The sequence below is a fragment of the Ornithorhynchus anatinus genome, chromosome 13 (assembly GCF_004115215.2).
Source record: "Ornithorhynchus anatinus isolate Pmale09 chromosome 13, mOrnAna1.pri.v4, whole genome shotgun sequence".
Classification (NCBI taxonomy): Eukaryota; Metazoa; Chordata; class Mammalia; order Monotremata; family Ornithorhynchidae; genus Ornithorhynchus; species Ornithorhynchus anatinus.
Genome location: NC_041740.1, coordinates 11,335,978 through 11,348,569, shown reverse-complemented (window position 1 = coordinate 11,348,569; position 12,592 = coordinate 11,335,978). Strand labels below are relative to the sequence as shown.

Here is a 12,592-nt window from a genome sequence, read left to right as displayed (position 1 = left end):
GCATCAACGTATTTTTTCCTCTCTTCACCTTCCTCGGCCTCGGTGGCTTTCAAACGTACCCACCGTGCTTATCTAGTCGATTCGCCTTTCCACATTTCCTCATCCTACTACAGCACTTGGTCTCTTCGGAGCGACTTCTTCGCGTGACTCTTTGTGGAAGTATTTCCGAACACAGGAAGAACCGTCATCCTGCCTCCGAGCGGACTCCTGGCCAGCAACTGGTGAGGTAAAATGGAAGCATAGAAAATATATTCAGTTCCACACCGCAACTGTTTGTTTTATGGTACTCACGGAACGCTTATCGTCCGTCAAGCCCCGCTCCAGACGCTGGGGCGGGGTAGTCATTTAGGTAGGACCCGATCCCTGTTCCACACGGGGCTCGCCGGCTTAAGTGAGAACAAGTATCGAATCCCCATTTTAGAGCTGAGGAAACCAAGGCGCAGAACAGTTGAGTGACTGGCCCCAGGTGACGCGGCTAGCAATTGGCAGAGCTGTCGGCGGAACCGGAATTAGAACCCAGGTCCTCTGACTCCCAGGCCCGTGCTCTTTCCACTAGGCCACGTTTTTCCCTCACTAGGCCAGGCTGCTTTCTCAATTCTCTCTCCCTTTCACCTGCTGGGGTCCTTTCCTGAGGGCCCATCTACCAAATCGGTCGTAACGTACTCTCAGTCATTCGTTCGTTCATTCAGCAGCATCCATCGAGCGCTTACTATGTGCAGAGCACTGTACTAAGCGCATGGACTGGACAAATCGGCAACAGATAGACAGTCCCTGCCCCTTGCCGGGCTTACGGTCTAATCGGGGGGAGACGGGCAGACAAAGACAGTTAGCAATAAATAGAATCAAGGGGATGTACACCTCATTAAAACAATAGCGATAAATAGAATCAAGGGGATGTACATCTCATTAACAAAATAAATAGGGTAATAAAAATACAGACAAATGAACGGACGGGCACAGTGCTGAGGGGAGGGGGAGGAGCAGAGGGAAAGGGGGGCTCACAGTCAGCGCCCAGATGGAAGTCTGTAGGCCTCCCATCTAGCCATGACGGTGTACTACCTTCACGAGCTGCTTCGGAAAAAGACGACAGTTGGTGTGAAGCTGTTAGTTCCCTGGCTCCTCGCTTAAGTGAACGCAAACCAAACACAAAAGCTTCCAGCGCTGAATATTTCAGCTGAGACGGTCTAAGGTTATTCCATCGGACCTCCCTCTGGTTTCGGGCTCCGTTCTCCTCCATTTGGGCCAGACCGCCACTCTGACCCACCTTCAGAGCCTTATTAAGGTCACATCTCTTCCGAGAGGCCTTCCGCCACGAAGCCCTTTTGACCTCGGGTCCCTCTCCTTTCTGCACCATCCAGGCCCTCGAATCTGCGACCTTCAGGCACCCGGTATTGGCCTCACTCTCACGGCAATTATGTACAAATCAGTACAGTACATATTAGAAATGGTCTACCTATATCAAGGTCTATCTCCCGCTCCAGCCTGTAAGCTCGCTGTGGGCAGGGAACGCGTCTACCTGCTCTGTGGCGCGCTCCTTTTCCGAGCTCTTAGTACGGCGCTCCGCGCGCGGTGAGCACACGACACTACAGACGGCGATGATCAAGCGCCTACGTGAATACACTTACAGGGGACGAGACCCAGGAACCTTTCTAGGACGGCAAACCATAAAACATTTCCATCTTCGGGGGGGGGGGGGGGTCTCATCCATAAACATAGAGTTCATCGCAAGGTTCGCCTCCACGGCGAGGAAGAAAACGAAGACTTGCCTGCTCTCCGTCCCCCGAATGATGAAATCGGCTGCGTTGGCATGCGCTATATACATTACTTACAGGGGCCAGATCCGGGCCGTGGGGGACGGACTTAATTATTCCTTTATTAGCTATGGCATCAGAGTCCCTGGAATTCTCCTGGTGTTTTAAGTGAGATGAATTCAAGTGACCCATAAACCCGCCAGCGGTTCATAAACGACGTATAGTATGTCCTTAAAAAACAAAACGAAAAAACGACGCTTTACGGACCATCCGCATTTAGTCAGGATGTTGGTCTTACTCTAAACGAGGAGGTAATTTCGGGAATACGTTCCCGTCTCTTGGCATACGGTAGGGAAGAATATACTGAACGTTAAGTGAGAATCAGCTAATCCCTTGGGTTCTTTGCCGTTCTCCAGCAGTCGACGTTCGTTCGGTCCAACAGGCTTAAACTTCGTCCCCTATATCTTCCTTTGTTAGGCTACCGTTTGAGACGTGTCAATGAGACATTTTATCTAAATTCGATTTCAGGTGGGACAAGACGTTTCAGGTGACAGGAAGCAGTAAACTACCTGGGCCTGCCTATTTATGACACCGCGCACCTGTCGTCACAAAATCCTACATGATGAACACGATGCCGCTTGTCCTGCTCGCGCGATGGGCCTGTGTTAGGAAAATGAGGATGACGGCGTTATTTTCTAGTCCCAGAGTCATTACATTTCCCTGCTTTGCTTGAAGGAATCTATAAAGGTCAAACTAATTTACTGCGGTTAGAGGAAAAACTAACCTAATTTATGTTCCCTTCAACTCAATTCAGCTTTCACTATTTGACAACGGCAGTTTTGCGGCGGGTCCGCTCTGGCATTTCTGACAAAGCTAGTTGAGACTTTCCTGAAATATATTCTCTTGGTCAATATCTTCTCCAGCCAGTTTTTTTTTTTTTTTTTTTTTTTTACCATCCAGGAGACGGAAAGGGGAAGACGTAAAGTATCGGTCTTTTGGACTAGTGAAAATATGACTTCCTAAGTGCTTCGGGAGAGACCGCCTGGCAGCCAGAGTGAAGGTTTGAGCAATTAGAAAGTTGTCCGGCTCCACTTGGCCATCAAATCCGAGACGGCCTTCGGATTCGGCCGTCCACCGGATTGTGGGGTTCGCTGGTTTATTTCTCCTTTTTCCCTGACACCAGCAAGAAGGTGGAAAATCATTTTTTAAAATTTCCTTGCCCCGACTCTTACTACGCCCCTCGGCGCTAGCTTATCAACTGTGGTTTGGGCTGTGACGAGACCTCGAAGGATACCGTTCCACGACTGCAGATGGCACCTGTTTCTCCCTGCCGGTTGGCGGGCAACGCGTGTCCTCGAGGACGAGGCGGGAGAGTGTGGATGGTTCGACGCAAGCCATCACCACCGATGCAAAATAATTCAAGCTCACATCCGGCTGGCGGAGAGCCATCTCTTTTCCCTCTTAACCGCTGCTATCCGAGCAACGTACACCGTGAATATCGAGGGACCAGAAGACACGCAACACTCAGAGTTTCGTGAGCACGACGAGCAAGTCTGCCAGAGGTTCTCCTCTCCTTAAACCTGCCCATCGGAGACCCGATCTCGGCACCAAACCGAAGGTTGTAGGTTGTGAGCAGTTTGAGATCGAGGGCCGGGTCTTTTGCGCTTTGCATTCTCCTCGACGTCGAGTCCGGCGCTCTGCATGTAGCGGCAGCTCGATAAATGCTGTTAAATAGCACAAAAACAAAGCAAACAAAAACTCCCCCAGAGCGTTCGAGGGTGTGTTTGTATGCGTGTGTGTTGGGCGTTTATCGGTTCTGAATTCCTGATTTCTGTGGGAAAAGACTCACAATTTGGTGGCCTCGAAGAGAACGCTCTGTGCTCTCACGCTCTTAAAAAAAAAAACCCGGTAAAAAGCTTTCAACGTTGCCCCTCTCCATTTCCAGGAATAAGAGGACTAATAAGATTTAAAGCCAAAGTGACAGCTTCACTCCTCGACTTAAACCGTCAATGGCTGTACTTAGGATAAGGGACAAAGACAACAGATCTGTATGCCCTTCACCTAATTACAACAGTGAGTTCAAGTGAGAGGAAATGACTAAAATGCATCTGGCCTCCGTCTCCCGCCGCCTAGCATGAATCACTGTTAATGGAGAGCGAGAAGCAGTTTGGCCTAGTAGTCCGAGCGTGGGGCAGTCAGTCGGGAACGCTTAATTGTAATCTCTGCTCTGCTGCTCATTCATTCACCAATTAGGTGCGAAGTTTTCTAGGGGGAAATTTCCCTTGTGGGCCTGAATCTGATCCAGGCCCAAACTAACCAAACTAACATTCCCGAGGAGAAGGCCCCGGAAACTCGCTCGCAAGGTTATCTGCCCTGTGGGTACCACCACGCCCTTTCCCTGGGGAGGCTAGGTTCAGTTTCCCCACATCTGGGCAGGATGCCCCTGGAGGCATCTCAAGGGCGGAGGGATTTTCTGGGGGGGGGGGGTTAATTTTGGTTTTTAGGGTATCTATTAAAACACTTACTGTGTACCAGGCTCTGTAGAAAGGCCCGGGGTAGATTCCAGATCATCAGGTTGTTCATCTCCCACGCCCCACCTGGGGCTCACGGTCTTAATAACGTTGCTATTCGTTAAGCGCTTACTATGTGCGGAGCGCTGTTCTAAGCGCTGGGGGAGATACAGGGTAGTCAGGTTGTCCCACGTGAGGCTCACAGTTAATCCCCATTTTACAGATGAGGTAACTGAGGCACAGAGACGCTAAATGACTTGCCCACAGTCACGCAGCTGACAAGTAGCAGGGCCGGGATTCGAACCCATGACCTCTGACTCCCAAGCCCGGGCTCCTTCCACTGAGCCACGCCGCTTCTCCACTTAATCCCCACTCTACAGATGAGGTAACTGAGGCGCAAGGAAGTTAAGTGACTGGGCCAAGGTCACACAGCACACGGGTGGCAGAGCTGGGAGTAGAACGCAGGTCCTCCGACTCCCGCTCTTTCCACTCGATCGGGGTGCTTACAAGTTGCCAGCTCTCCCGGGAAGCAGGGGTCGCACAGGCAGACTCCTGGGCCCGGACGGGAAGACGCCCGCCCCATGTCCCAGAATCCTAGGATCAAGTTCTACATCTGTCTAGCCCGAACCTGGCCCCGACAGCCCGATATCAGGCTAGTGAGGAAAACAGCGCCAGCCTGGGAGTCGGAAGGACCTGGGTTTTAATAATAATGATGATGCTTGGTATTTGTTAAGCACTTATTATGTGCAAAGCATTGCTTCTAACCCTGGGGGGATACAAGGTGATCAGGTTGTCCCTCATGGGGCTCACAGTCTTCATCCCCATTTTACAGATGAGGCCCGGAGAAGTCAAGTGACTTGCCTAAAGTCACACAACCGGCAAGCGGCGGAGCCGGCATTCGAACCCATGACCTCTGACTCCCAAGCCCGGGCTCTTTCCGCTGAGCCACGCTGCTTCTCTAATCCTGGCTCTGCCACATGTCTGCTGTGTGACTTTGGTCAAGTCACTTAATTTCTCTGGGCCTCAGTTATCTCATCCGTAAAAGGTGGGGATTAAGAGTGTGAGCCTAATGTGGGACAGGGACTGTGTCCAATCCGATGAAGTGGTATCTGACCTAGTGCTTAGAACAGCGCTTGGCACATAGTAAGGGCTTAACAAGTACAATTATTATTATTATCAAGCATTTGCTCCTTTTATTTACCACCCTCCTCATCCCCACAGCACTTACACATTGGTAATTCATTTATACGGCTATTCATTCATTCTTTCAATAGTATCTATTGAGCGCTTCTGCCTCCACCTCTAGACCGTAAGCTTTTTGTGGTCAGGGAGCGTGTCTGTTATATTGTTGCATTGTACTCTCCCAAGCGCTCAGTACAGCGCTAAGTAAATACGATCGTTCCATTTACTCTGTGCCAAGCACTGTGGTAGATACAAGATAGGAAGGACACGATCTGTAGCCCACAGAGTTCACAGCCTAAGAGGTGGAGGAAGAGTGGATGCTCCAGCCCCATTTTCAGAGGAGGAAAGAGAGGCACGGAGAAGTTAGGCGATTTTGCCAGAAGGACGCTCTGTGCCAATCCTCCCCCGGTTTGAGAGGAAATCGAACGAGGTCGATTGGGCAATTTCTCCGGCAGATCCAGCTCGCCGTAGATCCAGATCTAGCACGCGGGGCTAGATTGGGACGAGCACTTGTTTCGTCCAGAGGGGCGGGGTCCGGGTCGGAAAGGGCCGAAGGGCCGCACGGGGACGTCCTCGGAGGGAGAGCCAGGACAGAGGAGGGAAAGTGTGAATGGCAGAAACGGTTGTAGCTGGCTCAGCCTGCACGCCCTCACACCCCACATGGCTGCACACGGCGGACTTGGAAACAGAAAGGAGTTTCTCGGGGACAGAGTGTGTTTGGCTGACTGACTGGTCCTGGATTCTGACCACAAAAATCACCCCGCCTTAGGCCATTCCCGTCACACGGTCCAACGCCTCTGCCATAAAATATCAGGTCACTGAAGAAAAGTGCACTTTTTGGGCTTCAGAATCTGGGCCTGTGAGTCGGAAGGTCATGGGTTCCAATCCCAGCTCTGCCACGTGTCTGCTATGTGACTTCACTTCTCTGTGTCTCAGCTTCCTCATCTGTAAAATGGGGATGGAGACTGAGTGTCCTATGTGGGACAGGTACTGTGTCCAGCCCGATTTGCTTCTATTTCCCGCCCTCCCCCCCCCCCCCAGCGCTTAGTACAGTGCCTGCCACATAGTAAGCGCTTAACAAATACTACAACTATCACTTTCAGATGACCTTTGCAATTCTCTCCGTTCTCCGAGCTCCACTTGGACAATGGAGTGACGGCAGCGATTCCGCCTTGCGAGTTCGGAATTCCGGCGGACATTCAGATTCTCTCCTGGGATTATAATCTTGAAGTATTTTCAACAGTGCATCTCTTCCCATTTTTTCCCATTCTCTGGATGAAACCGAAGCATCACAAGCTCTGATCACGTTTTTAAGTGACAGTTCTCCGGGCTGAGGGTTACACCGTTCGTTTCGGCTGTCTTTTAAACTGAGGTCCACTTGTCTCAGTGATAGGGAACGTGAAATTCCCATATCGGGAATGCAAAGACAACCTTCGGCACACGGGCAGTGGAAAAGGATTAGGAGAATATGTGGCATGCATTGAGTTTCCAAGTCAGAATGGACTATTTAACAAAACTTGTAACAACTGGCATTTCAAAATCTCAAATGGCAGAACGCTTCCGAGTCGCCTCCGAAGCCGCGCGTACGGAACATATTGTCCCGGAGGAAATGGAGCCTAAAATAGTTTTAGAAGGTGGCTGCAGCCTTTTCCTCATTATGTGGGCAAGCAGTTGTCAAAATAAACAAGAGAGTTGCAAACTGCAAATAAGGACTTTGTTTATTTGGGCTTGTCAGGGTGAGTCTGAAGAAGGTCGTATGGGTCCGTTCACATACCGGTCATTCCCAAGAGCAATGAATGCCGTCGTTTAAAAAAGAGCAACTCGAGAGACCCGTAGAAAACATCCAGAGGGAAACGGCCTAAACGGGTGGATTCCGATAGACCCCCTCACTCACTGACCTTTGCCAAGTCACTAATCTTTCCTATCCGAACTTCTTCAGACGCAAAGGAATCGAGGTAAAACCACCGGAGCTCAAGTTTTGTTTTTTTTTTTTTAACAAGGGTGTTGTGATGATACATTAGTTTACATAGCCTTGAAGGAGAAACACTGGATCATGTACCTTGCGTCCAAAAACCCCCCAAAAAACAAAACGCAGAAACTAATGAAAAGCAGTAAGCCTAACGTGAGATGTCATACCGACTCTTTTCCCTTCCAACTTCCTTTTTGTTTCTGGTCCTTCTGTTTTCGTTTGATTCACTGGGGACTGGGGAGTTGTGTTCTGCTTGGACAACCAATCGCAAACACTTCTTAAATGCAGAACACTGCGACAAGCACTGGGAAAAACACATGGACATCGATTTTGGTGGCAGCCCTAGCCTCCAGGAGGCTGTGGGCGGGAGGGACCGAAGGGCAGACATTCAGGGAATACTTAACATTAAGAATGAACCTGAAGGAAAGGGGGAAAAAAAAAGATTAAAGAAGAACTAGAGGTAAAAATAGAAGTTTTTTAAAATAATCAAAAAGGTTCAGTACTAAAAGAAACGTATAAATTTACTCTTTACTACTCTTTATCTCGGCCGCCTTCTTGGAGAAGCAGGTGCCGGATTGACGGTTCTGGGGAAAAAGAGCTGCGATGCGGTGGGCTGAAGGGTGGCTGACGGGAGAGTGTGGCCCTGGCAAATTGAAACTGAGTAAACTTCTGTGGGCAGAGTAAAATTTTTGAGGTCCGTTGCTTTTAAAAAGAAAACAACAACCTATCTGAAATCTTGAGGTGGTCTATAAAATATTTTTGGCTCCTCAGAGAACAGCCTTATGAACTTATGAGACAGTATTGTTTTTCTGCTGCTACAAATTGTGGGAAATATGATCCAAGGCAGTAAAACAACTATGCATGACATCAGCCATTTCCATCACAATAACCAAAGTCCCTACCAAGTATCCGCTTTTACTTTGAATGGAGTTTCCTTTTCTCCCGTATTCTCCTTTTCTCTGTTCCCAAGACCGGCTGTATCTGCAGCAAACGTCGTTCACAAGAAACTAGTGCTAACGTGATGCGTGTTTACCTGAGAGGGATAATACTGCATTATGTTATATGCCACTGCACAAAAACAGAAAAAAAAAAAAGATTGTGTGGATCTGATAGCCACTAAAGGAAATAACTCTAGAAATAAAACCTTCCGCAGCATTTTATCAGAAGATTCCTTATAGGAAGAAAATTTGCTATTTCCAAATCTCGGAACGAATCGGGGAGATGCCTTTTGGATTAAGAAGTCTGGGGATTCCAAATCACAGGAGGGGGAAGCGGCTTCGGAGCTCCGCGTTGTTTCTGGTTTTCCCTCAGAAAGACCTACAGGCTAACTTTAAATGATGCCCTAGAATTCAGGGGGAAGAGCTGTGTGTGATCAACGATTTGGTTTCCATCTGAGAGACTCTCTGGGTAATACACTAGAACTCGGGGTTCTGTTTCAAAAGGGACCATCCGGGGAAAGACGCAGTTTCTGGGTGATGTCAGTTCACTCTGGGGGTATAATAATAATAATTGCTGAAAATACTAATGACGATCGATATCTATTGAACATTCACTACTTGGCGGCACCGTGCTAAGCCGTGCGGCGGAAACAAGGGCATTAGGTCGGACGCGGATCTAGTTCCATATGGGGCTTATAATTTAAAAGGCAAAGAGAGCGGAGCCGTGATCGGATGGGGAGACAAGCACAGAGAGGTGAAGCGACCTGCCCAAAGTCACGCGGCGGACCCGTGGAAGAACTGGGACTACAGACGGCATTTTCTGACACCCAATCCGGTGTTCTGGCCACATTATCTTCCAAGGCTCCAAGCACAAATGGCAAAAGGGAGGCTAGCTTTTCGGAGGGGTGCCCGCTCTTTTCCTGACATCACCGAAGGGTGTACTCAGTGATGACAATAAAGTCAGGTGAAGGTTCCGATAAATGGGGAAAGAGAGGGGCAGAAGAAAGAAAGGGCAAGGGAGGAGGAAAAAAGAACTGAGGAAGAACTACACTTTCACAGGGGCAGAGTTAACACCCCGACACCCAGTCCCCTTAGGCAAAATTCGGGCCAAGGTTCTGACGGTGGCAAAAGAGAGGGGTAGAAGACAGAAAGGGCAAGAGAGGAGGAAAAAATTAGAGAGGAGGAATGTATTTGTTTGGGCTCACTGAAGAAATCCATTTTCACAGTAGCAGAGTTAATACCCCAACACCCATGAGGCAATTGCAGTCTCCTTAGGCAAAATTTTCATTGGAACAGTATCTCACTAACATTTGTTTGAAAGGTGCTAATTTATTGAAGCCTAAAAGAGATTTCTTTCGAAGACGACGACTGGAAAAGACTCGGTGACGCCAGCTTATTCAGCCAGAGTGCTTTTGTGGAACACACGGTCTAAAAATGCTCTTGAAACCGAACTATGTTTGTCAAGCAGCTTGGCCCGGGAGAGAGGGACCCAGATTAGGAGTCGGGAGACGTGGGTTCTAATCTCAGCTCCACCACTTGCCCGCTGTGCGTCCTTGGGCAAGGCAATTAAGCTTTTTTGTGCCTCAGGTCCCTCATCTGCATAATGAGGACTGTTTAGCTGTTTACCCTCCCTCTTGTACTATCAGCCCCATGTGTGACTGTGTTTATCTGATTATCTTGCATCCATCCCAGTGCTTAGTACGGTTCTGGGCACATAGTAAGCTCTTAATAAATACCACATTTCTTCTTCTTCTTCTTAACTACGACAACTATGTTCATTTTTAAGAAAAAAAGAGAAACGGTGTGGCCTAGCGGAACGAGAACAGCCCCGGGAGTCAGAGGACCCGGGATCCAATCCCAGCTCCACCACTTGTCGGTTATGTGACCTGGGGCTAGTCGCTTAACTTCTCTGTGCCTCAGTGACCTCATCTCTAAAATGGGGATTAAGCCCGTGAGCCCAGTGTGGCACAGGGACTCTCTCCCACCCGCTAATCCTGTGTGTACCCCAGCACTTGGTACAGGGGTGCCTACATAGTAAGCACTTAACAAATGCCATAAAAGAAGTTCTAGTTTCCTAGTACGATGCTCTGCACAGAGTAAACCCTCGAATGAATCCGATTAATTGACTGCTTAAATGAAAGTCAAAATGTGCCCACCGTTACTACCCGATTTTCCTGGATCGAATGGCCTTTTTTCGCTAGGGGTAGCCACTATCACAGTTTAGAAAGAAAATAGACTAAGGGAGCATATATGGTTCTCTACTTTTTAATGAAGCATCTCAACTGGAAATATTTTAGGAATCCTCCCAAACGACTATAAAGCAGATGGGCGAGTGGTTATGAATAGAGACGGTAGTCTAAAAAGAAACAGTTTCTTTTTGGGGGGCATTGGTTAAGCGCTTACTACGTGCAGAGCACTGTTCTAAGCGCTGGGGTAGATACAGGGTAATCAGGTTGTCCCACGTGAGGCTCACGGTTAATCCCCTTCTTACAGCTGAGGGAACTGAGGCCCAGAGAAGTGAAGTGACTTGCCCACAGTCACACAGCTGACAAGTGGCCGAGCCGGGATTCGGACCCATGAACTCTGCCTCGCAAGCCCGGACTCTTTCCACTGAGCCACGCTGCTCCTCAGCCACGCTGTAAAACACCAAAGCAGAAAGCACCGGGCGACGCCGGGGCCGTCCCAGAGAGGGACGGACAGGCCAAGGCGGTGCCCGAGAGGAGACGGAGAGGGAAAGCGATCGAAGCCGAGAGCCGGGCTTCCAGCACTTTCTAGCGACCCCGGCTCTTTCCGTGCCACGCAGATCTACTTGGCTGCACCGCTGGAATCTCTGACTGGAGAAGAATGAGAACAGCACTTGTTTGAATATCGGCTGTAATCGGAGAGCCCGAGCCGTGTAAGGTACCTCTCCGCGTGTAACCTCCACCCTGTGAGTCACAGATCGGTTATCCCTGGAGGACTAACAGCGTGCGCGTATGTGTGATGTCGCCTCATGCGCCGACTATCTGGAAACGGTCACCGGCGAGAGTACGCCGTTAAGTGTCTTATCGGGCTAACTCTGTTTCCCCCCTTTCGGTGATTTTCAAACCATGAGACAACACAGACCAGAGGCCAGCAAGACAGAGACTCCGGTACGTACTGGGAGCCGGGACCCTCGTCTCTGTGGATCTTTCACTAATGAGAAAGAGTCGCCTCCGTATCTGTTTCCAGTGGAACCGAGAGGACCCACTTAACAAACTCCGGATGCGAAGGGGATTGTATTTTACGGCCTGGGCTGTTGCTCGGTACAGGAAGGAAGCGTCTTCATCTTTTAAACGTACGACACTCTCCTTTAGGAGGCTCTGATGTAGCTTTAGGAGATATAATCTTGAGTTTTGGAGACTGATAGGCTTAAGAGCTATAGGTCTGAATTTGATACTAATAAGGATCCCGCTTTTATGATATCAGAAAATCATCCTTTGGAGGAATTTTCCGGGTAACGTTTATGTTCAGATAGGACGACAAGACCGTGTGATGCTTCGATGCATTAGCGAGTCTTGTAGTTAAAGGTTAAGGACGGAGAAAAATGAAATATCGAACGGTCAGGGCAGGAAAAAGATACTATAAACGAGAGGAAGAAACCATTTCCGTATATTAAGAGGCCTCTTTAAATAAATAGAGTTCCCCGACACGGCTCTGCTTTCCCAACCAGCCGTATCCTCACGGCACCACCAACTGCGATATATCGCACCGGCCGTAGTTCAAACACGTTCAGGTGTATTAAAGAACCAAGACAATGGTTACTGTGTGCAGAGCGCTGTACTAAACACTCCACCGCCTTCTCCCTCCTCCCTCACCTGGCTACTTGCAGGAGCAGCGTGGCTCAGTGGGAAGAGCCCGGGCTTCGGAGTCAGAGGTCATGAGTTCGACTCTCCGCTCTGCCGGCTGTCAGCTGTGTGACTGTGGGCAAGTCACTTCACTTCTCTGTGCCTCAATCCCCATTTTCCAGGTGAGGGAACTAAGACTGTGAGCCTCACGTGGGACGACCCGATGACCCTGTATCTCCCCCCCAGCGCTTAGAACAGTGCTCTGCACATAGTAAGCGCTTAACAAATACCAACATTATTATTATTATTATTATTACTCTCCTTCTACTCCCCAGCCCGCACGCTTCACCCACCCCTCTAAGGTTAACCTTCTCACTCCACCTCCATCTTGCCTATCTCACCACTGACCCCCTAGCCCGCCTCCTGCCTCTGGCCC

At 49.4% G+C, this 12,592-nt stretch overlaps 1 long non-coding RNA gene across 2 annotated transcripts in view; it reads right to left on the bottom strand.

The window, feature by feature from the left end:
- Positions 1-12,592, bottom strand: part of LOC103170329 — a 497,551-nt gene that overhangs the window by 8,552 nt on the left and 476,407 nt on the right. For both annotated transcript variants that reach the window (XR_005660707.1, XR_003763875.2), the window contains one exon: positions 64-218. This is a non-coding gene — a long non-coding RNA (uncharacterized LOC103170329). The remainder of the gene's footprint in view (positions 1-63; positions 219-12,592) is intronic.